Source organism: Sciurus carolinensis, chromosome 3 (genome assembly GCF_902686445.1).
Source record: "Sciurus carolinensis chromosome 3, mSciCar1.2, whole genome shotgun sequence".
In the NCBI taxonomy this organism is placed as follows: Eukaryota; Metazoa; Chordata; class Mammalia; order Rodentia; family Sciuridae; genus Sciurus; species Sciurus carolinensis.
Genome location: NC_062215.1, coordinates 8,150,246 through 8,178,235, shown reverse-complemented (window position 1 = coordinate 8,178,235; position 27,990 = coordinate 8,150,246).

The following is a 27,990-nucleotide window of genomic DNA, read 5'->3' as shown; positions in this document are numbered from 1 at the left end:
AGGGAGCACTCTTAAAATTAGATTTGATGTCTTCTGCATTCAGGGCATTGTGTCAGCCACTGCTGCTCTTCAGGGTCCTACATCACTTCTACTCTCCTAGCAGACTTGGCTGGTGATCTACCGGGGAGACAGTGCCTTCTCAGCTTGACGTGGTGGCAGGAAGCAGTGGGTCCTCTGCCTTTCAGTCTTCTCCAGGTCACTTCATTGACCGTGCATAGCTTTTTGCTGCCTGGTCAATGTAGCAGAGCTGGCTGGCTCCTCCACCACACCAAGATCAGGAGCTGAAAGTCCAAGAGACATAGCGCTGTTCCTGGAGAGTGCCCCTCTTACTATGGAGGAGCAGAGGCCATGTGGATGCACCCTTCTTCTGACCTGTCCATTCCCCGTACTCCCTCTGTCTTCCCATAACTCCCTATAGTCCACATCTGCTGTGGGTTGGGTATGGTTGGACTGTGACCCTCAAGGGTTCCTGTGTTGGTGCTCAGTTTGGAGATTCTGGGAAGCATGGAATCTTTTGGAAGTACATAGGTTACTGGAGGCATTCCCTTAGAAGGAATTGATGTGGTTCTTGTGGGACATTGGTTAGTCCTCTTAAGAGGGTTCTTATAAAAAGAGCAAGATGGCCACTCTCCTCTCTCTGGCTTCCTGTCTCACCATGGGCTCTCTCCCTCTTGGATATTTCCCCACCATTACAATGCCATCCGCCATGAAGTGACATAGTCAGAGGGGCACTCTCCAGGACCAGCGCTATCTCTCTTGGACTTTCAGCTCCCAAACTGTGAGCTAAGCAAACTTCTTCTCTTTTTAACTTCCTCAGTCTCAGGTATTTTGTTAAGGCAACGGAAAACAGATCAATAAAGCATCTCACACTTTTTCCCCAGGAAAGCCACTCTTCTCCTCATTCCCTACCTATTTCTTGCCAATTTAGCATTCTTCTGGAGGTCGGTAGAGGCTTTGATATACACTTGTGTGAATACTCTAAAGGAAAGGAGTCTCAAGAGTGGGGAAGATGGCAGGAGCTCAAGATTACATTAAGTCTTCAACAGAAGCCTGCTAAGAAACAAGTCCTCCAAGGCCAAGTGGACATCTTTGTTATTTCCTTAGAGATGTCTCATGTGGTCTTATACAAAGAAATCACCTTTCTATAAACATGCCTTGGATTTTCTTCCTTTGGAAAATAATAACCCTGGAATTGTAAGATGTACTTGATCCCTTCCAGAATTTTCTATACGATTAGAACATATGCTGAGTAGATGGAACTTCTCCACCAGGTGTGGGCGGTGACGGTTACTATCAGACAATGCTGATGAGCTAATCTCTCCTCCATTTATCTCACTATAAACTGTGATGACTGAGAGGTGGATTTACAGGGTCTTCCTCCTGTGAACAAAGCTTGCCTTGAACCTCTCACAATGACATGAAATGGAAGTCAAATTAAGAGCTGAAAGAAACCCGGATGCTTCCCCTTTTGGCGACATGTATTACATTGCTGCAAAATGACAGCCAGCCAGAAGCGAGGGTTTCAACTGGAAAGGTCAGCTACTCACATGACTTGATGGAAAAATTGGCCTTCGTTGAGCGGTCGGATGCGCTCCTCACCTGAGTTCACAGCTGTGGTGGGGATGTGCATGTTTTTAAAAAATGGGAAGATGGCTTAACCAGTCAGACCATCCAAACAAACCCCAAGATGAGTCGGCGACAGATCAAGCTCACGTCTATAAACATGTATGAACAGTTTACACGAAATAGGTGCAAATCAAAATGGGTTGGAATTTTTTTTTTCAATCAACCACAGATCAACATAGCCAAAGGGGGAAAACCCATGGGAATTTAATACTTCCCTTTGAAGAACTCCACCAACGAATAAGCGGAGCTCGCAAGACAAATAACTACCCCAATTCACATGGCGTGTTTATTCTTTGAAAGCCCTTTCATATCACTTTTATCACTTCACAATGTGTTAGGTCCACAGTGAGGTTTTGTTACCTTTGTGTTTCAAGTGGTTAACTGAACAGCAAGGTTAAGTGACACTTGCATGGACACATACACAATTGAGGGTGTGTCTCGAGTTGTAATCCATGTCACTGAAACGGGAGTTTGTGTTCTCCTCCCAGAACAGGAACTTCTATTGAATCCAGGGCATTTGGTCATTTCTTTTCCAATGAGAATAAATGCCCTTCCAAAGCCAGACTAAGGAAAATAATAATCCGACCCTGCCTCGGCCTCCCAGCCCTAAGCTATCCTTATGGAGGTGACAGACATTTGCCCACCTCCCCTAGGTTATCGTCTGCAGTGTAGCTATTTCTGCCCCTGCTGTACCAGGTAACAGGATTAGACAGGTTCGTGGGAATCAGATTTCAGACCCACAAATTTTCCACTTCTCAGCAGGTAGGCTTGAGAACTGATACCAATACAGGAAGAAGGAAAGCCCTGGAGGCAAAATGGAAGATTAAAAGCTGATTGACCCTGCAGAGAGCTAACAGGATGAGCCAGAGAGCATGGAGTGAGACCCCAGGGAGCTGATGGAGGGTTTGATCTGGGGAAGCCTGAAGGAGGGAGGGATGGGTTCAGATAGGAGCCACACATGAGTGAAAGGAGAGATAGTCCAGTTCAAGGTGGGAGCGAGAGAGGGTGCTGGCTGTTGAGGCTTCCTGCCTGAGACACAGATCACATTTCTCAGCCAAAGAGCAGGGCAGTCAAACTCCAGTGGGTTCAATGGAGCTGCTTGAGCAGAAACGGGGAGAGTAGAGAAGTACCAAGGAAGATGCTCTACCTGTTAAAAGCAAGAGCCCATTAGAAGAAGAAACTCTAGATCTGTTTATCATCATCTAGATGAAAGGCTGAGATGGCCACTGATAGCAGTCTTGAATCCTAGATTCCACACTCACCACCAGTAGGGGATGGCTTCCATGTAGTCATTGAATCCCAAGCTAAGATGGAGCTGAAAGCTAAAAGGACCTGCTGATGATTCAGTTCAATTTCCTCAGTATGATGAGGCAAAATGGTATTGAATTAGGAATCAGAGACTCAGGTTTAGTTCCTGAATCTGTCTTCCACACACTGCATGACTGAGAGCAGATCACTCAAACTCAGCCCCATTCTCTCCATGTATGCAACATAATGCTGCTGTCAACTACGGTGTCGTCTGCAAAGATATTCAGTTAAGCCAAAAGATTCTCTGTCAAAGTCAATATTCGGTTGAGAATTCTAAGCTAAAATGATGTCCAAATGATTAAATAGCCCAGATCAGAAGTTGGTTCTCTCAGCTAAGGCTCCTCACTAATTGAAATTACAATGATTGGAGATGTTTATAAATGTTATAATGTGATTTATTGAGCTACTTTACCTTCCCCTCTGAAATGAGCTTTAACAAACCCCAACTCAATTGTCAAAGTGGGGGTCTCCTTCCCATTCATCCTGAGAGGAGCAGAACAGGAGCACTCCCACTGGAGATCAATATGGCGGCCTCACAGTGGCCTATGGAATCCTCCACTCACTCCAACAGCAAGGACGCAGCTGGGAGCAGCATTGTGGGGGCATACCAGCCATGATTACCAAGTCAGAAATCTACCAGGGTACACACGGCCACTGTGGACCTGGAGATCAGTGCTATCTTAAGAAAGGGAACGGGACCAGTCACATGCACAAGCTCTCTCTTCCTGAGCTCCTCACGAGAGAGCCTGTGTCACCCAGATTGTGAGCTAAGCCATAAATCCACCCACTGGGTGAGCCCCAGCAACCTGTCTAACCCTGCTGGGAAACAACACATCCGGCCCTTGACGGCACTCATGACTGCTTGGCTGAGAAGTGGTATTTTAAATAAAGAGAGAAAAAAACACCCTATTATTTTACTCTTGTAATTGACAACAAGTTTCTCATGAGTAATTTTATAGCACCCAGGGTGTGCCGGGGTTGATTTAACTTCTCTTTACAGGAGCCTCAAACTTGCAGTACAAACACTATTTTGAATTGAATGAAGCAAGCTGCAAAAATCCATATAGATATTGAAATATCCTATTCCTAAGACCCAAGCATTAAAGGCCTTTTTCTTAGCTTCTTTGCTCAAAGTCCCCTTTTAGAAGAAGACAACATCTTAAATTGGGGATCCTAAAATATCTTAACTAATTTCAGCTCCAGAATACACACACACACACACACACACACACACACATCTGTCTTACCAATCTGCAATTCTTCTTATAATTTTATTTTATAGAAACAAGTAGGTGATTTGCAAAGTAAAATCTTACTTCTTAAAATATTTTTTAAAAAGGATGGGAAATGATTTCTCCAGTCACATGCAGTTGGGAACCTTTGTTATTCAATACCAGTTTTAGCAACTTACAATGTGCATTTAACGTGGTAAAATCTCTCAGAAGTCCTAGAGGAGAAAGCCCAGCTCATCGCTGTATTGAACGCAGATTTTTCCAAAGTAAGTCCAAGACAGGATTTCCCTATGGAAATTGTACACACACACAAACACATTCTACTACTTTTCAATTTAACAGGGGTGTCTGATCTCACAGAGCTAGAAGCTTGAGGGACGTGTTTTGAGAGACCCCAAGTGACAGGAAGGACGTATGGTGGATGATGGTCAGTAGACCATATTCTCTTTGACTCTGGCCTTTGTACCCTAATTACTCATCAGTCATTCATTCAACAAATGTTGAGTATTTAGTAGGGATGATGGGCAATGGGAGACACAAAGATCAATCACACACATGACCCAACACTGTCAGAGGACATGATGCAGGGGCTTTCAGGAGACCTTGCTCGACCCCTTCACTATTTAGATGAGGAAACTGGACCCATAAGAAATGTAAGCATGGGTTTCCGGATCAAGAACACCTTCATACCTTTCCACCTGGAAGTCCTCTCATTTAGAATACAGGCATGGACTAAGATAACCATTCAGCCTAGAGAAAGAGAGAGAGAGAGAGGCAGTTTTGTGTACAGCGCTGTAAGCCAAAGACATCTGCAAGTCCTCTCAAAGCCAGGTGTCAAGTTCCACAATTCCTAGGGAAGGGGCAGAAATGAAGATTGCATATTTCCAGGAAAGGTATCAAAGAGGAAACTTGGCTTCCTGCATGAAGGAGGAAGTTAAACATGCAAACTTGACTTCTGAACCAAGAGGAAACAGGCCCGAGGGAGCCGCATTCAAATGCCTTGGAACTTGCGGGGCTCTGTGTGTCCCTGGTCATGCCCGGGGGTTGATTGGAGGCACTGTCCTTGTTCTCTCCCAGTTGATGCCCGCTGGCTTACTGTATGCATTCAGAGTAACAGCTTTTCATGGCTCTATTTATTTTCACCATTGCTTGTGGTGATGAGCTGCTTATGCCCTGAGTAGAATATAGGTTGAGTAACCCTTATTTCAAAATGCTTGGCAGCAGAAATGTTTCAGCTTTTAGATTTTTTTTTTTTTTTTTTTTTTTTGTGGAATACTTACATAGACTTTACCAGGTAAGCATCCCTCCTTCAAAAAAAAATCTGAAACCCAAAATGTCCCAAAACCCAAAATTTTTAAGCCATGATGTAATCCTCAAAAATTTTGAATTTTGGAGCATTTTCAATTTCAGATTTTCAGTTGAGGATTCCCAGCCTGATTTGGTTCAGTAACTTGATTTTTTTTCTCTCTCTCTCTCCATCCCTAAGACAGCTCATTTGTTCCTAGAGCTTTAATTATGACTATGGACGGGTGGTTCCCATATTTATAAGTCAAGTTCTAAACTTCTATCCGTGTTCTACCTCTCATACTCCAGCTGCCTGTTGGATATTTTCATCAGTCTCTAAATGCCCCTCTGAATTTTAATACACCCAGGTTATCTTCTTTCAAATCGGCTTCCTTTCCCACCCTATTTCAACCCAAAAAATCATTCTCTATGATGCCCCACCCCTCATCCTCACTTTTTTTGGCATTTAATTTTGAAATCCTGGAATTTTTTTCCTCTCCTTCCCTCTTCTCACAGGCAATAAGCAACGACAGCTTGTTCTTTCTTTAATGAAAAAGTTTGGTATTGATTATTTCCTTTTCTTTTCCATTTGCTAACCACGTCCAGGAAAACTTACTCCTTGTGGTTGGATTACCAGTCCTCTAAAGCCTAGCCTGGTCATTCCCTCTTCCAATCCATCCATGTGACTCCCACGCCAAGCTGTGCAAGGAGAGTTTGTTGAGAGCAAGTGCCCAGCATGCTGTATTTTTAGCAAGTCTCCCAGGTGATCCTGATGCTTTGCCATGATTAGAAACGATTGCTTCATTTGCTTTTAGTGACCAAAGCCAGGCGACTCCCACAATCACAGTATGTCCTGGGTCACATTCGCTAGTTCCTTATTGGCCACGAGTGGTCCAGTCTCTTGAGTGCTCCTGTGATGGCTATTTGCCCCGTGTTTGATACCCATGCTACTAAGTGTCTAGGGCTAGACCCTTTCCATGAAAGAGAAACCTTCTTCCACCTGCATCTGAAATTATTAAAAGTGACTCCTCAGCTTTCCTCTTAGGAAGAAGTGCAAATAACTTCTGAGGAGCCTTAAAATCCAAGTTTGCATATACCTTGTTGTTTGCACTTACTAGACATCAATGGAAATTGTCAATCAATGGGAGAAGAGAGTGAGAAGGGAAACACCTGTCTAAGGCCGAACTGGGGGGAGTAAGCAGAGAAAGAGAGAAGGTGGGCGGAACCTGCCTGTTCCGGACAGAACTGCTCTTTGGTGCAAACTCAGAGTCCAACAAGTGGTCTGGCCTGATTGTGCATTTTGGAAAACAGATATCAGAGATGCTCCCCTGAGCCACCCTCTCCCCAGAGCAGAGTCCAGGACCACTCCCCACTTCACTCCATCATGGCTGTCCACCTTCCAAGGGGGCTGCTGAGCTTCTGCTCATCACCCTCACCGCACCTGCACTGACCCCACCTGGGCCCCAGGAATGACAAGCCCAGCTGAGGGGCAGATGGAGTGATGGCCAGTGAAATGGAGATAATCCCAGGTGAGGAGTTTTTATCCAGAAGGGTCTCCATCTCGCTATCCTGCAGCTCCTCACAATCTCCTCTTAATCGCTCATCCGCAGGAATGCTGCAAAGATTCAATCTGTTGAGGAAGGCGGTGCTTCCGAGCCCTGCTGAGCCAGGGGAAGGAGGGGCAGGTGGAAGGTGCTAGCTAAAAGGAGGAAAGGAGAGAGAACAAGACAAAAGAGAACACACTGCAAACTTTCTGCAAGAAGCCTTTGTTCAGCCGGCAGGTTATTTGGTGATCTGGACCAGGCATAATAATGCACTTTATCTCGTCAGTTTATTATGTGTGTGTGTCATAGATGTACGTGTATATTACCGACTATAAAGTACACATAATATGTGCCAGGAAAGGAGAGGAGAATGAATGCATATGCTTCTGACTCAGTGAGCGCTTGCTTTGTCTTAGGCGAGCTGGTCTTCTGGCGCCCAGATTGTGCTCATCTCAGTCGTTTTGTGAACGACCATTTCACAGAGTAGTAGTGATTTTTAAAATAATAATAAGTGGCTTTGTTAATACCTGCCTTCAAGAGTCTGGACAAAGCTCCGCGATCAGGCTTTCCTGGGCAGCAAGAGTCAAGCTCATTTTCTAAAAGTGTAGTGTGGAGAGTGATGGGAAAGACAAAGGCCAGAATATCAGTGAAGTGTAACTTCACCGCATGTCCACTTGCTGAGGGCCTGCTGGAGCACATCCGTTTACGTTCATGTTTTCCGAAATACGTTCTTGATTAATGAACGATCCAAGGAAAGGCTTCCACTGTAGAATAAGAAAAAGCTTGAGGGTAGATGAAGCAGAGATCAAATCCTGCCTCTGGACCTTGGAGTCCTCTGAACTTTTCTAGATCTTGGCTAATTCATTTGCAAAATGAAATAGTATTTGGGGGTTTCATGAAGAGCGGAGATAGTGCACGCACCCAACACGTGCGCCGTAGCTTAATCTTTTAACAGGTATGAAATTGGGGTGGGAATTTACCCAGACTCTGAGATGCTCCTTCCTATCTGCTGCAAAGTAGATGGGACCAACCCTGACCGTGCAGGGACCCTGAGACTGAAGGACAGTACCTTTGGAAGCCCACTGCCATCCTATAGCAACACAATTTGCCAGATGGAGTCAAAATTAGTTAATTTGTACTTCCTTAAAGAAAATGGGGAGACATGGATAAAGCCCTTTCGGGGCCACCCATTGCCTCTGGTGGGCTCGTTTATTTCAGAACATAATTCAGAGCCCTTGATTCATGAAGGACCAAGTCTGTGGTTTCTCTCAGACCAATGGAGTCACTTCTAGTCACCATACATTGGGTCTCTATGCCATTCATTCAGACCTTCTTTCCTTCACTCACTCACTCACTTAGCATGGAGGGTTTTATTTTCAGAATGCTGCTTCTATCACAAAGAAGTGACAGAAGGGCCTGTCTGGAGACCACCCTTAAAGCAAGAATGGGCAATTTTGACAAGTCCTAAAACTCTCATCCTGTGGATCCATTGACCCCGTCTGCTATTTGGACATCTGTGGAAATCCTCAAAGACAGTAGAAGACAGGGTGAAGTGAAACGAAGCTTTTTTATTAAGCAGTGTTGGAGGTACCAGGAAGATAGAAAATAATGGAAACTTCCTGTTTCATAAGGCCATGGTCTTCAAGACCTATTTCATCTAGCTGAGAAAACTGGGCATAACTGTGTGAAGAGGTAGTCATTGGAGGTAACAAGCCAGGAAAAGTCACTATTCTTTCAACTTTTCTGAGGACTCAGATTGTTTTTAAAATGCCCGAAGCAGCATTTATTAACATTCTCATGAATATTTTAAATAGTACTTGTATTTCTATAAGAGCTCAAAGTAGGCAATGGTTGTCTTAAACCAGAATGGATAGGAAATTCTCTGAAAGAAAAAGAAGCTGACCTGAACCTTCTGGAAACCATAGGAAATAGCATGCTTGGGATGGCGTCACCTGCATTTCTCACGTATGCATGCTATGCCAGACACAGTGTGATGTGCATGATCCAGATGGCCCCATCGGCTCCTCCTAGACCCTGCGACGTGACTTTTGCTACCCACTTTACAGAGGAGGCGTCTGAGGCTCAGAAATGTCCAGCAAACTCAAGACCTCACAGCAAGTTTTGGGTAATGACATGGAGATTGGAACCTGGTTCTGTGTTACTCCAAAGTTGGTGCTCATTTAACTCTATGATGACGTTTCTCTCACAAGAAAGCTTTAGATAAGCAGAAGGTCTGATCAGCAAGGGAGACAGAGTGGGGGGAAAAAATACCCACAGATTGAGGAAAAGGAAGCTGTCAGCTCTGTGGGGCTTACTAGTTGTTCCTGATGTGGTGGGTCCCCTTCCTGCCTCAGTGGTAATCCCTGAATCTTAGCCAGGCATAACCACAGCCACCTATAGTATAAAACAAACTTTTCCCAGTCTCCTCTACATCTGGACATGGTCTTGAGACTAAACTTTGGCCACTGAAATCTGAGTGGAAGCCAAGTATGCAACTTCTAGAAAGTGTTTCTAAAAAGAAAAGACTGTGTCCTCCACTCTCTCCCATGCTTTCTGGCTGGGCTGGGGAATTGCAGGTTGATCTGAAATGGCCAATGGGTCTTGTGGATGTTCTTGGAAAAGGAGGTCACGTGACATTAGCCACAAGAGAGAAGGCACCTCCAAGCACCTGGTGGGACAGAGCCATGACTCCTGGCCTGGGCTGCCTACCCTTGGCTTTGAGACCAGAGAGCAATGAGCTTCTCTGTAGCTGAAGTCACTGTTATTTGGGGTTACGCGCTCTTACTGGCAATTGAACCTAATCCTAATTAACACATAGTCTACGTTGACTTGAGCCAAGAGTCGTAGGTGATCAGTGGGAAAACAGGTTGGAAGGATACGGAAGCCGTGGAGAATTTCTCCAGTCAAGTTAAGGCATGTGTCACTTATTTTTCAGGCTTTCAGGGCAGACAAATGCAATTAGAGTGGCATTTCTGGAATATTCTAGCTGTGTTGTACAGAGTGTCCTGGTCTGAAGAGTTAGTGAAGAAAGTGAAAATGCTAGAAAAATTATTCCAATGAGCCAGGCGTGAGCTGTTTAGGGCCTCACCAAGGAGACAGGCCTGGGCCATCAGGATTTGGGTACTCAGTCCACACTAAGTTGGAAGGTGGAGGTGTCGAAAGTGATTGAGATTTCTCCTTGAAGAGCAATGGTACATTAGCAGAATAAAAGAAATCAAAAAGTGAACAAAATATCAAAGAGAGACACAGACTTTTGTTTTAGACTTGTGGAACTGGAGATCACGGCCCTCAAATCCCTAGTGAGAGAGAGTGAAAGCATACTTCTGAGATACAAAGTCTAAACATCCAAGTTTAGACAGGAACAAGCAAAGATGAAATTGTGACACTGGATGACTTCTCAGATGATATGGCCAAGGAATAGAGCCCAGCTTGAAAGGGTGAAATGAGAAGAGAGGCCAGAGAGACAGAGAAGCGGTGAGTGAAGAGGCAGGAAGGGATCAGAATTCTTCTATTGGTAGCAGAATGCACCAGAAAAGAGAGAGAAGAGCAGATCCGAAAAGTTGGAACTTGACAATGAAAGGTCAGTCATCACTGGACTTGAGTGACGGTGTCACTCGGGGCTGAGAATGGGAGCCTCCTTTCAGGGGAGGGAAGGAAGAATGTCCTGTAGAGAGCAGGAGGAAGGCTCATTCCAGAAACTCGTGATCGAATTGAAGTCAAAAAGGAGCCAGAGAGTCGGCACAAGAGAGGGGCAGTGTGGAGGTCTTGGTTGGGCCAGGGGAGCCTATATGGATTCATCAGCAGCGGTATAAATGGAGGAGAGCCACCCTTCAAGCTCTGGTATCCTCCTGTGTCAAATGACACATTAACTCTGCCTTGGGGAATCGCTGCAAAAATAGATTGATATGTGTGGGCACACACTTCACAGAGCGTGGCTGTGGTGGTGACCCACCCAACATCTTCCCGCTCCTCTTTCCCTTCAGGCTATTTCTCCCCCTGCATACTGTAGTTGTTCTCCTTAACAAATTGCCCCTAAGTGTTCGTGGGGATCAGATGAAAGTGCATGGGAAATCCATCCCAACCATTTGAAGAAATAGTCCCTTGGGAGCCCACGGGGTCTTGGATGTCATAGCAGCATTTTTGACCTATCGGTGAGGAGGAAACCCTCAGGAGGAGTGACTTGAATAGTTCCTATTGGTCTGCGATACCCAAGGGCATGCAATGGTCCTCCCACATAATAGAAAGACCTAGAGCAATAGCCAGACGGTGTGCTAAACCCACACTCTTGATTTCATTCTATGACAGGGGTACGGTTTCATATGTGAAAAAATATGAGGCTCCAAGTCCAGTGTTAGCCTTTGCTGCAGAGCAAATGTGGAGGGGGAGCTTTTGGGCTCCTCAGAGTCAGAATCCACGTGCTCCACCACCATCTACCACCACTCCATAGGCTTCCTTCTGCTTGGGTGTTTGGAGACATGCAGGTTTCCCTAGCTCTTGGCACTACTTCCATGAGCAGCCACCCCGCAGGAGGGGAGCCTCACATCAACCCTGGCTCAGAACTGGGGTGGGAGGATTACAGGATGAGAGTGACCCTAGCACAGCTGGGAACCTAGGCAGCCAGACAAATGCAGGGCAAAGAAGTGGCCTGGCCCCAAGTGCTGAAGGCTGCCCAGAGACCTGTTGCCACATTTATAAAGGAGGACTGGAACAAGGACCGGTGGGCCACAGTTCAAAACTCCGAACATTCTGGCAAATCCTGACACATTTTACAGCTTCCCTGATGCCTCTCCGGTCACTCAAAGTCACCGCTTCACGGAGACAGAGATAGCTCCAACCTTGACACACCACAGTAATTACGGAGGTGGCCGGGTCCCCAAGTGACTCCACCCAACTCAGACACCTCGTAACAGCTATTCTGTAAGCACGCCCGCCCGAGACTGTTAGCTCTGTAAATGAAGTAAGTTAAAGATGAAAGACCAAGGCGATCATTTCAGTCCGGCTTACGCGTAATTACGCATTCATCAGTCAGGGCTTTAATTACCTAGAGATAAAGGTACCATTAGTGTTTCGGGGAAAACTGGCTCCAACAAATGCATTTCTTTTGTCTCCTAGCCAGTGACAACCAACTGTTACCTCGGAAGGGCTTAGCAGACAGACTCCAACCTAAACCGTAAAGGCCCCTCAACCTGATAGCACTGAGCAGGTTCATTCACGGGAGATGGAACCCAGAAGGGCTTCAGGGACAAGGACACATTTCCTTGAAGGAGGAAGTAACCTCAGGGACAGAGAAATGGGAGCAGGGACCAAGGGGCAAGGGAACTTTGGGACCTTGCTTAAAGGGTAACTCTCTGGTGTGAAATGCAGAACCCCAAGTTCCAAACCAGACCTACGGAACCATAGGTTACAGGTGACACCCAGATGGTACCTACACACATCAAAGTGTGACACAGTGCCTCAGAGGCCCTCGGACCGAGGGTGGCATTCCTGCTGCTAGAATGAGCCTGCACTGGGTGCCTCTCCTACTTCTCTGTGTATGTTAAAGAGGAAAAACTGGAGGTAGAAATGTAGGGGGTGCGGGGGGAGTGTTTTTCTTTTCTTTTAACATCTGGCAGAAGAAATAGATTTTCCCTTCCAGGGTTGCTTTAAAAGGTAAACATAATTGGATGAGGAAAGTGGGTCGGAAGGAAAGACCATAAAACACACAATGTCAAATTGGAATGGTTAATAAAGCCGAGAGGCACAGCATCCCCCGGCATGGTGTGAGATGCGACAGACAGGTCAGGGCAAACACTAGCGAATCCATTTCAGTACATCCCGCCTAAGGGCTGGGACAGGCAGCAACAGAGAGAACCATTTCACAATGAGGAGAGGAAACTGGCAAGAAAGAAGGCTCAGAGCGAGAAGGAACCAGGCGGGCAGAGAAATTCCCTTGGAGGTGAGGTTACAGGTGTGGGGGGTGTTAGGGTGGCATCTAGATTGCACCACCAGACCCGATGAGTAGCCCACCAATGCCAGGCATCCAACCCAGGGTCTGCAATAATTCGCTAAAGTTCTGAGATCTGAGGGGGGATTTGGTGGTTAGTCCCAATGCAGCACTTAAAAGAAAGGTCAACTGGAGTGTAAGATAGATTTTCTCAGTGAGTCTTGACTTCCTCCTCCGTGAAATGGGGATGATTCTGCCAGCTTCGCAGGAAAGATCAAATGGGATCTTGCATATTGTACATATTTTACACATTCAAAAACAATAGCTATTACTGTTTGTGATTTTCCCCAGCAAATATGTCCCCATAACTCATCATTCATCTTCCATCAATTTCTCCTCTCATCTTGACCTTAGTCTGTGCTCTGAAAGAAGACAAAAAGCTACCAAATGAGTGTGTATGCACTTGTGCATGTGGGGCATACAACCACTGAGCTGGCCCACCAATATCAGGCCCCAGTGCTCCAGAGAACCCGGTGGAAACTCACCAAGCCAGTATGCACCTGGCAACCCCTTGACCCCGTGCTCCTGTGTTTCTGAGGAAATGACTCTGAAGAAGCTCAGGATGCAGTTCCAGCCAACTAGCTGCATCTCCCAGAAATGAATCTGTGCTCTCAAAGATGACCTTGTGTGTTAATCAGCGTTCCATTACTGTGACAAAATACCCGAGATAAACAACATAAAAGGGGAAAGAGTTTGTTTTGGCTCAGAGGTTTCAGGCCATAGTTGCTTAGACTGGTTGGGGGCTTTTAGGCCTGTGACAAGGCAGTGCAGCTCATTAGGTCAGCAGAGGAAAGCTGCTCACCTTGTGGCAGCTGGGAAGCAAAGGGAACCAGAGGAAGGGGCTGGTGACCAAATCTCCCCTTCAAAGGCCACTCTCCAGTGACCTATTTCCTCCCAATAGCCACTCCCTCCTAAATATCATGCCAGCTTTTAATAGCACCAGAGGCTAGAGGTCCAGCATATGGCCATTGAGGGACACTGCAGATCCCAACCAGAACACCCCACTGCCAGTGAGCTGCTTTGCAATCTCTCTGTCCCATGGAGCATTCTCTGCATGCTGTGTCCCTCAGATTGAGAGGGACGGGGGCAGAGGATGCCAGGATCCATCACGCCTCAGTGTCCTCTTGAGAACACACTACGGGGGGTCTGCACCCCAGACCAGACTTTACCATACAGATGCAAGCTCTTTGTCCCAGCCATGGCGGAACGCAAGTCCAGTGCTTTCCACATTTCCATCCCCAGAAGGCAGATGGTGTGGCAGTGTGGCCCCAAGAGCAAGGCCCAGTGACCGATGGATCCTGATGGCCTTTGCCAGACACTGCCGATGCTGTAAGGACCCTGCAGAAGACTGAAACGCGGGCCTCCATCACCAGGTGCCAAGATCAGACAACCAGGAGTGAACCTCATCTCTTCGTCCTCCTGGGTGAGGCCCTGGCCTAGCTGCTCAGCCTCCCGAAGCTGCAGTTTCCGTCCCCGCCATGATCAGATGGGGATCACGTTAGTCACTGCTGCGCATCAGTCAGGGTTCTGGCAGACACAGATGGCACCCTCAAGTTGGGTAACTCAAAGAGAGTTTAATCAAGAAACTCCTTACAAAAGAGTGGGCAGGATGTGGAGCTCGGTGCCCTAGGGCTGGACGCAGCGGGGGCCATCACCACCCAGGACTGAAATGCAGAACTCAGAAGAAGAGGGATGCAGCCAGACGGTCGCCCTGAGCTCTACCCTCTACCCTGCAAGGTGGGGCTCAGCAGGAAGAAGTGAGCTCAGCTCACGTTCTTTCTGTCCCCCTCCTTGGTCAAACTCAACTGGAAGCCCAAAGCCAGGGTAGCTTATTAACAGTCTCAACAGCTTGGCCTCCTGGGACACAGAGTAGGGTAGAAAAGAAGGTTGGATTTGCAAAAGCAAACCCAAAGCACTCAGCACCATCTCATGGAGTGTCGTGAGGATTAGTGGGACCAAACAGAGAGAGCACTTGGTTCAGGTGAGCACGTGACCAGGGTTCCCGCTATCAGCAACATTTTTCATTTACCGGTGAGGAAGTAAGACCCAAGGCATTCCCTGACTTTGTTTATGTTGCATGGGACTGAGACTCTGTGACTGGTGGCAGTCCAAGACTCCTAGAAGTCCCCCTCCCCGGCAGGACGCAAAGGCACAGAGCAGATGGTTGTCACCTCCAGAAGAAAATAAGCCAATAAAATCAATTCCACACCCACGCTTTATAGCATCTCCTATTAGGTTCCGTGGGAGGAGTTAACAGGAAACTTCACAATCTAAAGTATTATGGCATAAAGAAAGAACTCAGATTAGGTCTATAAGTATACAAAACAAAGATTTGCAAATTTCAGGCCTGTCCTGACATAGCCGGAGCAAATGTAGAGCTAAGCATAACCCATCATCCAACACCACCATATGCCGGTGAGCCCCACACGGGTAGAACTGGATGCAGGGAGCATCCAGTCACGTGGAGCAGCGTGGGACTTGACCAGATCTGTGGCTGTTGGCACACACTGCTCCTCTGTCCCATCATGCCTGACTTTCTGAGCATGGCCATGAAGTTCTCCAACTCAGGGAGACAGCACCTCTCGGCCGTCCCACTAGAATCTCAGAGCGCCTGGTATCTGGCTTGCTTGCACTGGATTTCAGATTAATGACGCCTGCTTTGGAAGTGTCACCTAGAAATGACCCTCTGGGCACTTGTAATTCCCTCCAGGTCAAACAGCAACTGCCTACACCCAAATATCTACTCCTGAAAAAAAAAAAAAAATGGAAATCTCTCCACTACAACCAAACTTTGCCTTCCGATAAAATCTCAGTACACTATCCCAGGACCTAGTGATGGGTTTAGTCACTCTGCTAAGATGACAAACCTCTTCTGGATTCAGGGTGATTTACTTGGAAACTAGACTTAATTAGATTTTACTTTGACATCCTCAGGAACATCCACGAGCCACCCAGGAAATACCCTAGAGGATAATGTTGGTTGCCTTCAGCTCCCTCTGCTCTTGGCTTCTGCCATGACTGGCAGTCCATAAACTTCTCTGCACCTGGTTACAAACCACAACCCACTGTATCCTCAGGAGAAAAAACAGCAATGGATTGCAAAAATCTTGGCTTCATTTGCAAAGCCCCTGTAGCATTTACTCATATCCAGATCTTTTCATTCAAGGATCATCTAATGGACAAAATAGAAGCGTTGGAACAATTCCCCAATGCAGTAACTTTGGGTCGCACCAGCACCAGCAATTCCCAGGGAGAGTCGTGACACGGGCTCCCTCTGGACTGTCGCGGGGGACTTGCTGAACTGCAGACAGTCCACTGACTCGTTCAACAAGTGGGCAAGCCGTTCTGTCCCCCGGTGTACCTAGACTGAGTTTATCCTGTGGCCACTTGGTTTTCTAATGCACCAGCGAAAAGTTCAATTTGGAAATAAGAGAGCTACGGTTCGGTCCAGAAGCAAAGTCAAGCATGAGCATGCATTCTTAAGTGGATGCTTCAAGCCTTCAAGAAACCCTGCAAGTCAGACCTCTAATTACACCCATTTCTACAAACCTGGGCTTTATATTCGGTTTCCCAGTTCTTTTCCTGGAGGAACAATGGAGATGCCACTTAGCAGCTGTTCTTGGCTTTGGATGACTGAGGACACTGTACACTGACCAGTCTGCAGAGAGGTTCCCCCAGAGCCCTGGTGGGAAGACAAAGACATGAACCCCCAAGGCCTGGTCTTTCCTGCAGCTTTCTTAGCCTCAGTTTCCAAATTTGTCAAGAGGGAACAGTCCCATGGTCTGTCTCAGAAGGAGGCTATGAGGAGTCTTTGGTCAACAGACAGTAGCACTCAAAAAACACTAAACAAACAGGAGAAAATGCCCCCTCCAACTCGACACCTTCTCTTTGTCCTTCTATTCTTAAAGTGACTCAAAAAAACATGTTAAACACTTGAGTGACTTGTTTACAGGCGAGGATGGTAACCTCCTCCCTGAGGCATTTCAAGAGAAATAGTCCATTTAACCTTCTTGACAGAGGTGCAGAGAAGGGAGGGGTGTGGGGAGGGCCTTGTGCACTGGCCAGTTTGACCTGGAGGCTGGGATGAGAGGGTGGGGACAGTGAGCACCGCCTTAGCAAGCTGCGTGATGATGACCAGGAGAGATTGGCTTACCAACCCTTAACCAGTGAGATGCTGACTCAGTTGATGAAAAATGAAAAAAGTCAATAGGAAAAAATGAATCCCATCAGACTGCCTCTTCTTGCGTGTTGGCTACGAGGCTCAATGCATTGCAGCCTTCCAATAAATATGAACTAATAATCACATTTAAAAGCGAGGAAATCATTGTTCTCCCAGCCTGGCTGCCAGCCCAGCGGCTGTGCAGAGGGCGATGAGCAGCTTTTTATCTGACAGCGGATCTCCCCTCTGCCTGGAGAAACGCAGGGGAGCCCTGTCCAGCTGGAAGCCTTTGCTGCACTGTGTGCTTGGACCATGTCCTTCCTTTTCCAGTACAATCCCCACACCACACCCCAGAGAACCTCACCCTAGTCTTTCTATTTTTTTAATAAGCAATTTGATTTACTCCCGTTTCCCTAGGGACTGAAGTATAAAGAGTCCACTTTCGGCTTCCAAGGCTAGGTTGCCAAAAGTGGGTTATATTTAAATCATGCAAAACTCAGGAAAGACTAGAGGTGCAATGTCACTGGGTGAGGTGAGCCCTGAGGTTCCATATTGCCTCCAAACTGAAATCAGGGGGTCCTCTGCGGTCCATCTCCGTCCAGGACCCCTGCGGCTCTCTTCCCGTTAGCTCCTGGCGCTCCCTCCTCTGGGGCTTGTTGGCTGCATACCCTGAACATGGAACAGGGGTTTATCATCAGAGTTGGCAAAACAAGTTGAGCCTCTAAAAGGAGTGAGGGCCAGAGTGTGTCAAATGTGATGGGAGAAGCTCTTGGTTTTTTAGGAGTCTCTGTGTCATAGAAGCTTCTAGAATATGAGAAAGAAATAGAATCCTATCTGACAGGTTTCCTGTGATGATTTCCTCCAGTATCTTTAAAATTCATCAACTTCAAATTTGCCATAGGCATGGGGATGGACCACAAATGGAGGGCACACCACAATGAAAACTGCAGCTCTGCAGGAGTTTCCCCTTTGGAAAAGAATCCTATCCTACCTCGACTCCGCTCAATATGAGAAGCACATTTCTATTTCCCAAACGTATAATTAGTATCCGGAGGCGGAGAGAGGGGACCTGGCCCCGTCAGATTCCCAACAGATTCCACCAGCGCAGCCCATGCCTCCCGTTCCCCAGTGTCCATGGAACCCCAGCAAATGGAATTTCTGCTCTGATTAACCAACATTTTTAAGCAGACGAGCCCCAGAAACCCCTGTATCGTGTTCAGTGGGCTGATCTTTCTGCAGGCAGTTGATCTCGATGCTTCCAAGATGCAGCCTGGAAAGTCCAACTCAGAGAGCACTGCAGTGAACGAGACCCCAGAGAACCTGAGTAACTCATCGCCTTCTACTGAGGCCTGGCCTCTGGCCTCTCCCCTGCAGGGGCGAAGAGGCAGTGTCTTCCGCCTCTGCTCTGGGCCCCTCTGGAAGAAGCTCGTTTTAGTTTTCCAGGATCCCGATGCTGTGCAATCATCAGAAACTCCCTGGACAGAGACTCAAATTCTGCTAAGCAGATAAGGAAAATTGTTTGCCACTAGATAGGATCATCACGGAAGGAATCTGAGGGAGACAGGAGGCATCCGAATGGAGAAGGTGGGCTTTCAAACTAAAGTCACCACCAGCAGCCCCAGTCCAATTTTACACACACACACACACACACACACACACACACACACACGTGCACACTCACAGAGGCCCTCCTTCCTCTAGCAACACCGTCGGTCACGTTCAATGAGTCGTGAGTTGCTCACTCCTGTGACCGCGGCAACTCCAGGACCCCAGAGTACCTTGGGCTGACACACTGGCTGAGCTTTCAGTATTTCAGAGCCAAATAGCTCTGAAGGTTTGAAATCTCTAACAAGGAGTCTCCATTAATCCCGCTCAGCTGTTTTTTACCTTAGGCTACCGTTAAGAGAAGAAAGAGAAGAAGAAAGGAAGCTATCCCATAATAGGCATCGCAGGGCCTGCAAGCCAGCTTGCCTAAGCGTTGCCATGGTGATGTGTATATAAGTCAGGCTTCTCTCTGAACCACAATCTCTGAGTTGACAGAGAACACCCTTTCGGGTTCCCAAGTCAGGCAACTGCACACATTTCCGTTCAGGTTGAAACCTGATATTTCTCACTCCCTGCAGGAAATCTTCAGATTATTTAGTTTTTTTTTTATTTGTTTGTTGTTGTTTGTTTTTCTCTTTGTCTTCCTGTTCTTCTGTTCATCTGACCCCAGCTTTGGAGGGAGAGGGAGAAACTCGAGGACATACTGGTGGCGTGCGGCCCTGCTCATCCTGGCCCTCACACTGGGCCACCAGAGGAAGGAAGAGAGAGCTTGTTCTGGCACAGGAGTCTGGTCCTCCCTGCCCCACAGAGCAGAAACCCAGAGCGTCAGAGCCACAGAGAAGCTCAGGGGAGAAGTGGAACGCTCCGTGGGACGTGCCATCTGCAAAATCACCCAGAGCAGGCTCAGCCCAGGTGACTCCTGACTCCCAGCCTAGGGTTTTCTTCAGAGTACAACCTCTCCCAGGGCTAACTGAGAAACTAAGATGCTTCATGCGGGAGGCCTGCCTGAGAGGAGGAGAACAGAGGATAGATCATGGATGGATAGATGGATGGATGGACAGAGGACGGATGATGGATGATGGATGGATGGATGGATGGATGGATGGATGATGGATGGACAGACAGAAGATGGATGATGGATGGATGGATGGATGGATGGATGATGGATGATGGATGGATGAATGGATGGACAGAGGATGGATGATGGATGATGGATGGATGGATGGATGGATGGATGGATGGATGATGGATGGATGGACAGACAGAAGATGGATGATGGATGGATGGATGGATGGATGATGGATGGATGGATGGATGATGGATGGATGATGGATGATGGATGGATGGATGGATGGATGGATGGATGGATGATGGATGGATGGACAGACAGAAGATGGATGATGGATGGATGGATGGATGGATGATGGATGGATGGATGGATGGATGATGGATGGATGATGGATGGATGAATGGATGGACAGAGGAAGGATGGCTGAATGAATGGATGGATGATGAATGGATGGATAGATGGATGGATGGATGAATGGATAGATAGATGATGGATGGATTGATGGACAGAGGATGGATGATGGATGGATAGACAAAGAATGGATGGATGGATGGATGGATGGATGATGGATGAATGTGATATCAGAGAAAGGGCAACTCTTGTTTTCCATGTACTAGATGTCCACATCCACAAAACAACCAATACCGAAGACTCTGCATCTCCAAGTGCCAGTTCACAGCCCAGAGCCATTCTTCTCCAAGGTCTCCTGGACCACCCATCTCCGTGGGAATGAAAACTAGCAATGTTCTCCCCAAGGGAGTCTTCTCCCTGCTCAGTGTGGAGTTGGGCGAGGAGGAAAGTTGTGTGCATATTTTGTTAGTAAGGGTTGTTAAGTGCCACGCTCTGCATCCTTCTTCCTGGTTCCACTGTTGATGAAGAAGGCTCGTTTGTAGCGGATATGGTGACACATGCCTGTAATCCCATCGATGAGAGAAGTTGAGGTAGGAGAATCACAAGTTCAAGGTCAGTCTAAGCAAATTAGGGAGGCCCTCCGCAATCTAGTGAGGCCCAGTCACCAAATAAAAAACGCAAAAAGGTTGGGGGTGGAGCTCAGTGCTAAAGCACCCCAGGGTTCCATTCCCAGCCAAGAAGAAAAAGAAGCCGTGTTTGTAAGAGCCGCACCTTGGGTCCACAGAGTGCTCTGTGACTCCAAACCAGGTAGCTCCTAAGGAGGACAGACCCAATGTTGGCATCCTTACATGCTAGTCACAGACCCCAATGCCATCCCCACAAGTCTGTAAACAGAAGAGAAGATGAGAGCCACGTGCAGCTTCTGCACAGAGAGAGAGAAGCCGCTTGCAGGAACATACACAGAATCACCCTCTCAGGCTAAGTGGCTGCTCCTGGGGCTCTCGCAGCCAAGCGCTGCTGGCTGGCGACTCGGTTCCTTCCTCAGCGAGAGCCATGATGCATTCGGCTGGCTCTTGGCTTCCAGTCCTGTTTGTAATTTGAAGCGAGGGTAGATGGCTGGGGTCAGACAGCAAGGAGCCTGCAGGCTTAGAGGGAAGTCTCCTAGCTTGACGAGACACCACAGGGCATTAAGGTACAAGTCCTGCAGCTCTGCAGTGCTCCTAAGTCAAGGAGAAGGCAGGATGGGACACAGAAGGCCCCGGGACAGGGTACAGAATGCGCATAAGTGCCTCTCACCTTGCTATTCCCAGGCCGTGGTGAGATGTCTCCTTTAAGGACCAGGGAAAAGACAGACACTCACGGCCATGACTGAGAGACTTAGGGAAAAGCCAGGACAGCACCTGGCACCAGTAGGCGCTTTGCAAGCACTTGTTAATTTCAACCAAGGTCCACGGCTTCTTCCCCACCTCTGGCTTATACTACCGTTATGCCAAAGAGGAAATGAGTAGTGGTAGCAGGTGAATTAAAAAATAACTTCGGTTTGACCTTGAGCTGTGTACTAGAGTTGTTTTTAAAGGTGTTTCATCAGATGGACCTGGTCGATGGCCTTAACAGGTTGATGTAGGAAAGAGGTATCCCTGAGGTCGCATCTGTGGTTAGTAACCTAGGGAGTTGGGAAGTGGGCAGGGGGTGTCCTGGGCTGAGGAGGGAGCTGGTGACGTGGAGCATCCAAAACCAGTTTGTCCCTGCTCTCTGGAGCAGACACAGGGTCCGTGGGAAGGAAGCAGACGTGCTGGGTAGGACAATATGCGTTCCAAGAGCAAAGCTTGGAGTGGGTTCCCAGGGTCCCGAGCCCCAGCAGGCCAGCCTGGAGGAGGGCAGAGTGTAGACCCGCGGAGGAGTCTGATACCCAAGCCCGGGTCTTCTCGCTGTCCCCTAGAGCAGAGGTGAGGACTGGAACTGTCTCACGCCGGCTGGGACGAGCCCAGGAACATGAGTGTGGATTCGCCTTCATCCGCCTCACAGCGTGAACCGACACGTTTTCCCGACTTCTCTGCTGATCTAGAGCTTCAGAGCGTACTCTCCCCACACTGGCAGCCAGGAGGCCTCGGTGTCCCCGCCACGTGTCCTGAGACCGAGGGCATGTCACTGTGCCTGTGTTGGGACCCTCATGATGGGGTCACTACTTGTCACCCCAGAACTGTGCTAGGCAAAGATAACCAGAACAGAGACCCTGCCCAGGAGGCGTCTCCAGGGAAGCGCAAGGTCTCAGCCAAGGACCTCTGAACCCTGGGCTGGCGCTAAACCACGGGAGCGCTCCAGCCAGCAGAGGGGTCTGCGGGGTCCTTCTCGCTAACATAGGTTAGCTGTCGATTGAGAAAAGGAGCAGCGACTAGTTCAAAACGTGCAGTTACGGAGAAAGAGCATACTTCTTAAAAAATCACTGACGTCATTACCCCGCGTCCATGTGTGACGGCATGACCCATGTGATCCTGCGATATGACAATCAGAAAAATGAGAGATTACACGCCACGTATGCATGGTCTAGCAAAATGTACAAACGCATTCTACCGTCAGGTACAACTAATTAGAACAAATAAAAAATAAAAATAAAAAAATCATTCAAGCAGGAGTTGGGGATATAACTCACTTGGCAGAGTGCTTGCCTTGCAAGCACAAGATCTTGGGTTCAAATCCCCAGCACCGCAAAAACAAAAAATAAATCATTCAAGCAAACCCTTATCTGGAGCCCACTCCATTGCAGGCACTGGTTCACCAGTGGACAAATATGTAATTAGTTAACCCTCCTAACTCTGGATACTAACGTGATGCCCATTTTGCAGATGAGGAAGCAGCCAGCCCTCCGGTGAACCAGTTGGGTGGTTGGACCTCCCATGGTCTAAGTGACCGTCCCTTTGCCTCCATAAACCACAAAGCTCCCTGGCTCACAGTGCAGAAGGGGCCAGGACAACCACCGGGCAGATAATTGAGGGAAGTCAGGACCGTGACACCCACATCACACAGAGACGCTCATGCCCCTGTGGTTAGGGTCTTATCGTACACCCCGAAGACATCAGTGATAATAATAATTGATAGTATAATCTTTAATCTACTAGATTAACATAGGATATGAACTAGTGCCATCTGCTAAATAATTAAAATCAATGTGTTACATGAGCTAAAAATAGTTGTGGTCATTAAGTTTGAAAGTTCTAAGGAAGCAGGGAAAGAGTGATTGGAAATGTCAGACCCGGATCCAGGCCTGGAAGGAGCAGTAGGGGAGGGGAGGGCCCAACACCTAAGGGCAAGGGTGTGGCCGGGGCAGGAGGTTGGTTGTGAGTTCAGTTTGTGAAGTAATTTATATACAAAGGCCCTGTTTTACACATGCCATTCAATGTTTTTGATACAGGTGTCGGAAAACCAGCACTCCCCTCCCCACGTGATAAGGAACTCTTCCATCGCTCTAGAATGTCCCCTGTATCCCTCTGCAGGCAATCCTCACCCCCTGCCACCAGTCTCCAGCAACCTCTGAGTTACTTCTGTCACTCTGGGTTTGCCCTTTCTAGAATGTTATCTGTGGAAACAAGCACTACGTAGTCTTAGGTCTGGCTACAATCATGTAGCATGAAGTCCCTTGGAAATTCACCCACGTCTTTCCATGCATCAGGTTATTCCTGTTCATTACTGAGTAGTATTCCATGGCACGGTTATTACCCAAGCTGATGGACCTTTGGGTTATTTCCAGAGTATGACCACTATGAATAAAGCTGCTGAGAACATTTGGGTGCAAGTCTTGGTGTAAACATCTTTTTCATATTTGAAGTAAACCCTGGAGTGGGTTGGTGGGGTTGTCTAGTAAGTGCTGTAATAAGAATGTGGTTTGTGTCCCCTGGGAGTGGTTGAAGTTGCAGTTCCCAGGGTGGGGCTGCTGGGCAGGGGAGGAACCTTGCGAGGTGGAGTCTAGTGAGAGCTCCTTAGGTCGCTGGTAGCATGGAGCACTTCTGGCGCAAACCCTGGGATTTCTCATGAGAGCATCATTACGAAGCCTGAGCCCAGTCCCGCCCTGCTCTCGTGTGGGCCCCTGGTTCTAGATGTGATCTCTTGCTTGCTTCTGTACACACTCCACCCTGGCTAGCTGTCATCATGTGGCATGCCTGAGAACCAAGTCAACACCAGTAGCATGCCCTTGAACCTCCAAAACCAAGCTAAGTAAACCTTTTTCGTAAGTAACCTGTGTCAGGTATTTCATTACAGTAATAGAAAGTTAACCAATACAGTAAGTATACGTTTAACTCTAAAAGAAACTGCCAAACTGTTTTCTAAAGTGGCTGTCCTATTTTACCTTCCCATTCATAACGTCTGAGAGCTCCAGTGGCTCTCCATCTTCACCCACACTTGATGTTGTCAGTCTTTTTAAGTTTAGCCCTTCCAGTGAGCCTGTAGTAGTGTCTTGTGAATTCTATTTGCATTTCCCTCATGACTAACAGAGTTGAATCACGTTTTTATGTGCTTGTAATGCCATTTATGCACTTTCTTGGGTGAATATTTTCCTCCTTCTTCATCGAGTGTGTTTTCTTATGATTGAATTGCGAGAGCTCTTTTTTGGATGCAAGTCTTTTACTACATTTATTGTACATATTTTCCACTAGTCAGTCACAGGTTGATTTAAATGGCAATCAGCCTATCAAGTCAGTTGGTATTTAAAACTGAATTGATCATCTCACCTCTCTCACTGACTACCCCATTGCCCACCAAAAAGTAAATAACAAATAATAATATTTTGATACACTAAGGAGACTCCATCATCTAAGAATGGTCCTAGTAGGTGATGACTTGGTCTCTAGCCCCAATGTTCAAATAGAGGCAGAAACACAAATCCAGCATCAGCTTTCCTAAACACAGGTTCGAGAAAGGGCTGGGACTGGGTTAGATCTTTGAAGGAAAGTTTTGGTCATGGTCTGTTCTTTCTAGACATGAGGAAAATGTGATCAGTAATTCCCTTTTTCAGGCTGCTCAGACCTCAGTTTCTCTTTCTTTCTTTTTTTTTTTTTTTTTTTCTTGAGTTCTGCATTGAAACATAACATTCATATAGATGGAATAATGCACAAAGCATGCGTATAAAACTCAATGAGGCTGGGGAGGTAGGTCAGTGTTACAGTGCTTGCCCAGCATGCATGGGCCCTGGGTTCAATTCCTGGTACTTCTAAACAAAACAAACTCAATGAGTGTCCACAAAGATTTTTTTCCACTTTGGTTTAATGAAAAAAAGACCATTGGCCTCAAGAAACAACAGCAAGCTTACAAGTTGTATGTGTGTGTGTGTGTGCACATGTACATAGGTGTACATGTGTGTGTATGAGAGCCTGTGTGGGGACAGGAGAGTAATTGTTGAAGGAGCATGCCTCTCTGAGGGTATTCTGCATGCTTCCCATCTAATGCCCATGAACAGTCAGTCCTTTACGGTTGCTAGCATCGTCCCCATTTTACAGATGAGGAAATTCTATGGCTCAAAAAAGTAAAATAATGCCCTAATGTTATGCAGCTAGGACACAGCAAAGCCAGAATCCAAAGCCTGTCCTGACTGAGCTGCTCACCTCTATACCATCTCAGACTCCAGGGACTCAGGATCTGTTGAGGAAGAATGTCCACCAATGAGAAAAATGCACATGGGGCTGGGAGGATAGCTCAGTCGGTAGAGTGCCTGCCTTGCAAGCACAAGGCCCTGGGTTCAATCCCCAGCACCGCAAAAAAAAAAAAAAAAGAAAAAAGAAAGAAAAATGCACATGCATAAATCAACCTTTTCATTCCAGCTCATTTTCCAAGCTCCAGATTCAAATCCCCAGTGGTTTCCTGAAAATGGCTTCATGGGAACAGGGAATCCTATAGCCACCTCCAGATTAGCAACTCCAGCAACGTCACCCCCACCCCACCCCCACCCCTGCACACAGCAGGGCACCCTCCCATGCACCTTACCTGGGTCAAGGTTGTCATTGCTCAAACAAGGATCCCCCTGACCTCCCCTTTCACCTCACACACCAAAGCCAGCTAAGCTTACCCTCTAACCTCTGGCAAAATTGTTTATGCCTCCCTCCTCCACTGTCAGTGTCCCAGTTGAGGCCACCTGATGGTCTCCCCACTCAAACCTCCTCCTTATTTAGAGTCAGCACAACCCACCAACAAACACACCCCCTGGTATCACTGTCCTAAACTAAAATGCCTCTATGAACTTCCCCAGGCCTTTAAAGTCGATCAAAGTTCCTGGACAGGGGAACTCGCAGGCCTGTAATGCAGGTCTAATCTGCACTCTAGAACCATCTTCCACCACGACACCCTGCTCGCCAGGAGCTCCAAACTTTTCCCCACTCCTTAATCACACTTTTTATTTATTTAGTTAGTTAGTTAGTTTAACAAACATTTATTAAGTACCAGGCTTTACTTGCCTGTGTTGGGCATGAGGTTTCTCAGTCTTGGCACTAGTGACATTTTGAGCAGATCATTCTTGGTCGTGAGGGCTGCCCCTTGTATCCTAGGATGTCAACAGTGTCCCTGGCTTCCACCCACTAGATGCCAGTAGCAGCCCCCCTCTAAGCTGAGACAACCCAAAATGTCCCCAAACATTGCCCAATGACCCTTGGCTGAGGACCTCTGCCCTGGAGTGAGATCTGCCAGGAACCCCTGTTCCTTTGCACCTGATGGGCACAGGCACCATGCAGCATGGCTTGAAGGGCCCTAAGAACAGGGGCTTGTGGATGGGCCCACCTTGGCTTGGAATCCCGACTCTTCTGCTTCCTTCTTTGGGACTTTGGAAGTTTAATTGAACTCCAAGTCCTCAGTTATTGCTGAATAGACTATGGATTCTAATTTCAATTTCAAGCCCTGTTGTATGCAGGATATAAGGACACGTGCAAATACTTGGTCTACAGAGATAATCAAGATGTCCTGGGCATATAGGGATCCCAGGATCCCTAAAAGAGCCCTTTTGCCTTGGCATATGCCGTTGCTTCTGCCTGGAGCCTGAACCCCTCTCCAGGTCCCACTCAGTGACAAGCCCCTTCAAACTCAGCTCCAGCGCCTGCTCTGGAGTAAGGCCTCCCTTTGCGTTTCCCACCCAGGTTGCCTATATCTCTCTCAGCAGAACTTTCACATTGGTGACTAGTTCTTCCAGGTCAGGGGTCAGTAAACTGTGGTGTCAAGAACCAGACAGTAAATATTTTAGGATTCTGGAGCACACAGTTTCTGACACAGCCACTCAATTCAGGTGAAAGAAATGGCAATCAAGAGTCAATGAATGGGCGTGACTGTGTTCTAATAAAGTTTTATTTATAAAACCAGAAGGTTGAACAGCAAGTTCCTCAAGGTCACCGTCTGTGTGTTGTTAACTTCTGTGTCTCCAGCTTCTCACCTGGTGCATCATAGACACTATTTAAACAAGGAAGAGATTGAAGGAGCCACACTAACCATCAGACCAGTATTAAAACACATAACTGTCAAATCTTTTGAGACTGTGGGAATAAGAAGTTGACCAAAACAACTGAAACAACCCCCAATGCTCATGCAATAATTAAAGGAAGAGCAGTAGAAAATCTCTTTCCTGGAGCTATAGCCCAATGCTGAGAGGCTGCACAGAAACACAGGATGCCCCCCTACATTTGAATTTCAGGGAGCCAGCCAATAAGTGCTGGTGTCAGTATGTCCCATGCAATCTTTGAGATACACTAAAATAGTATTGATCGTTTCTCCAAAACTCAAATTTCTCCGACTGCATTTCTTCATTCTCCATTGCTGAATCTGCCTGTCTATTTACGTGCAGGCTCTCCACGGGCGCTTCTGCCTTCTCAGCCTTCTTGCAGCACGAGGGCTGTTAGGCCCCAGAGAAGATGGAAACCTGT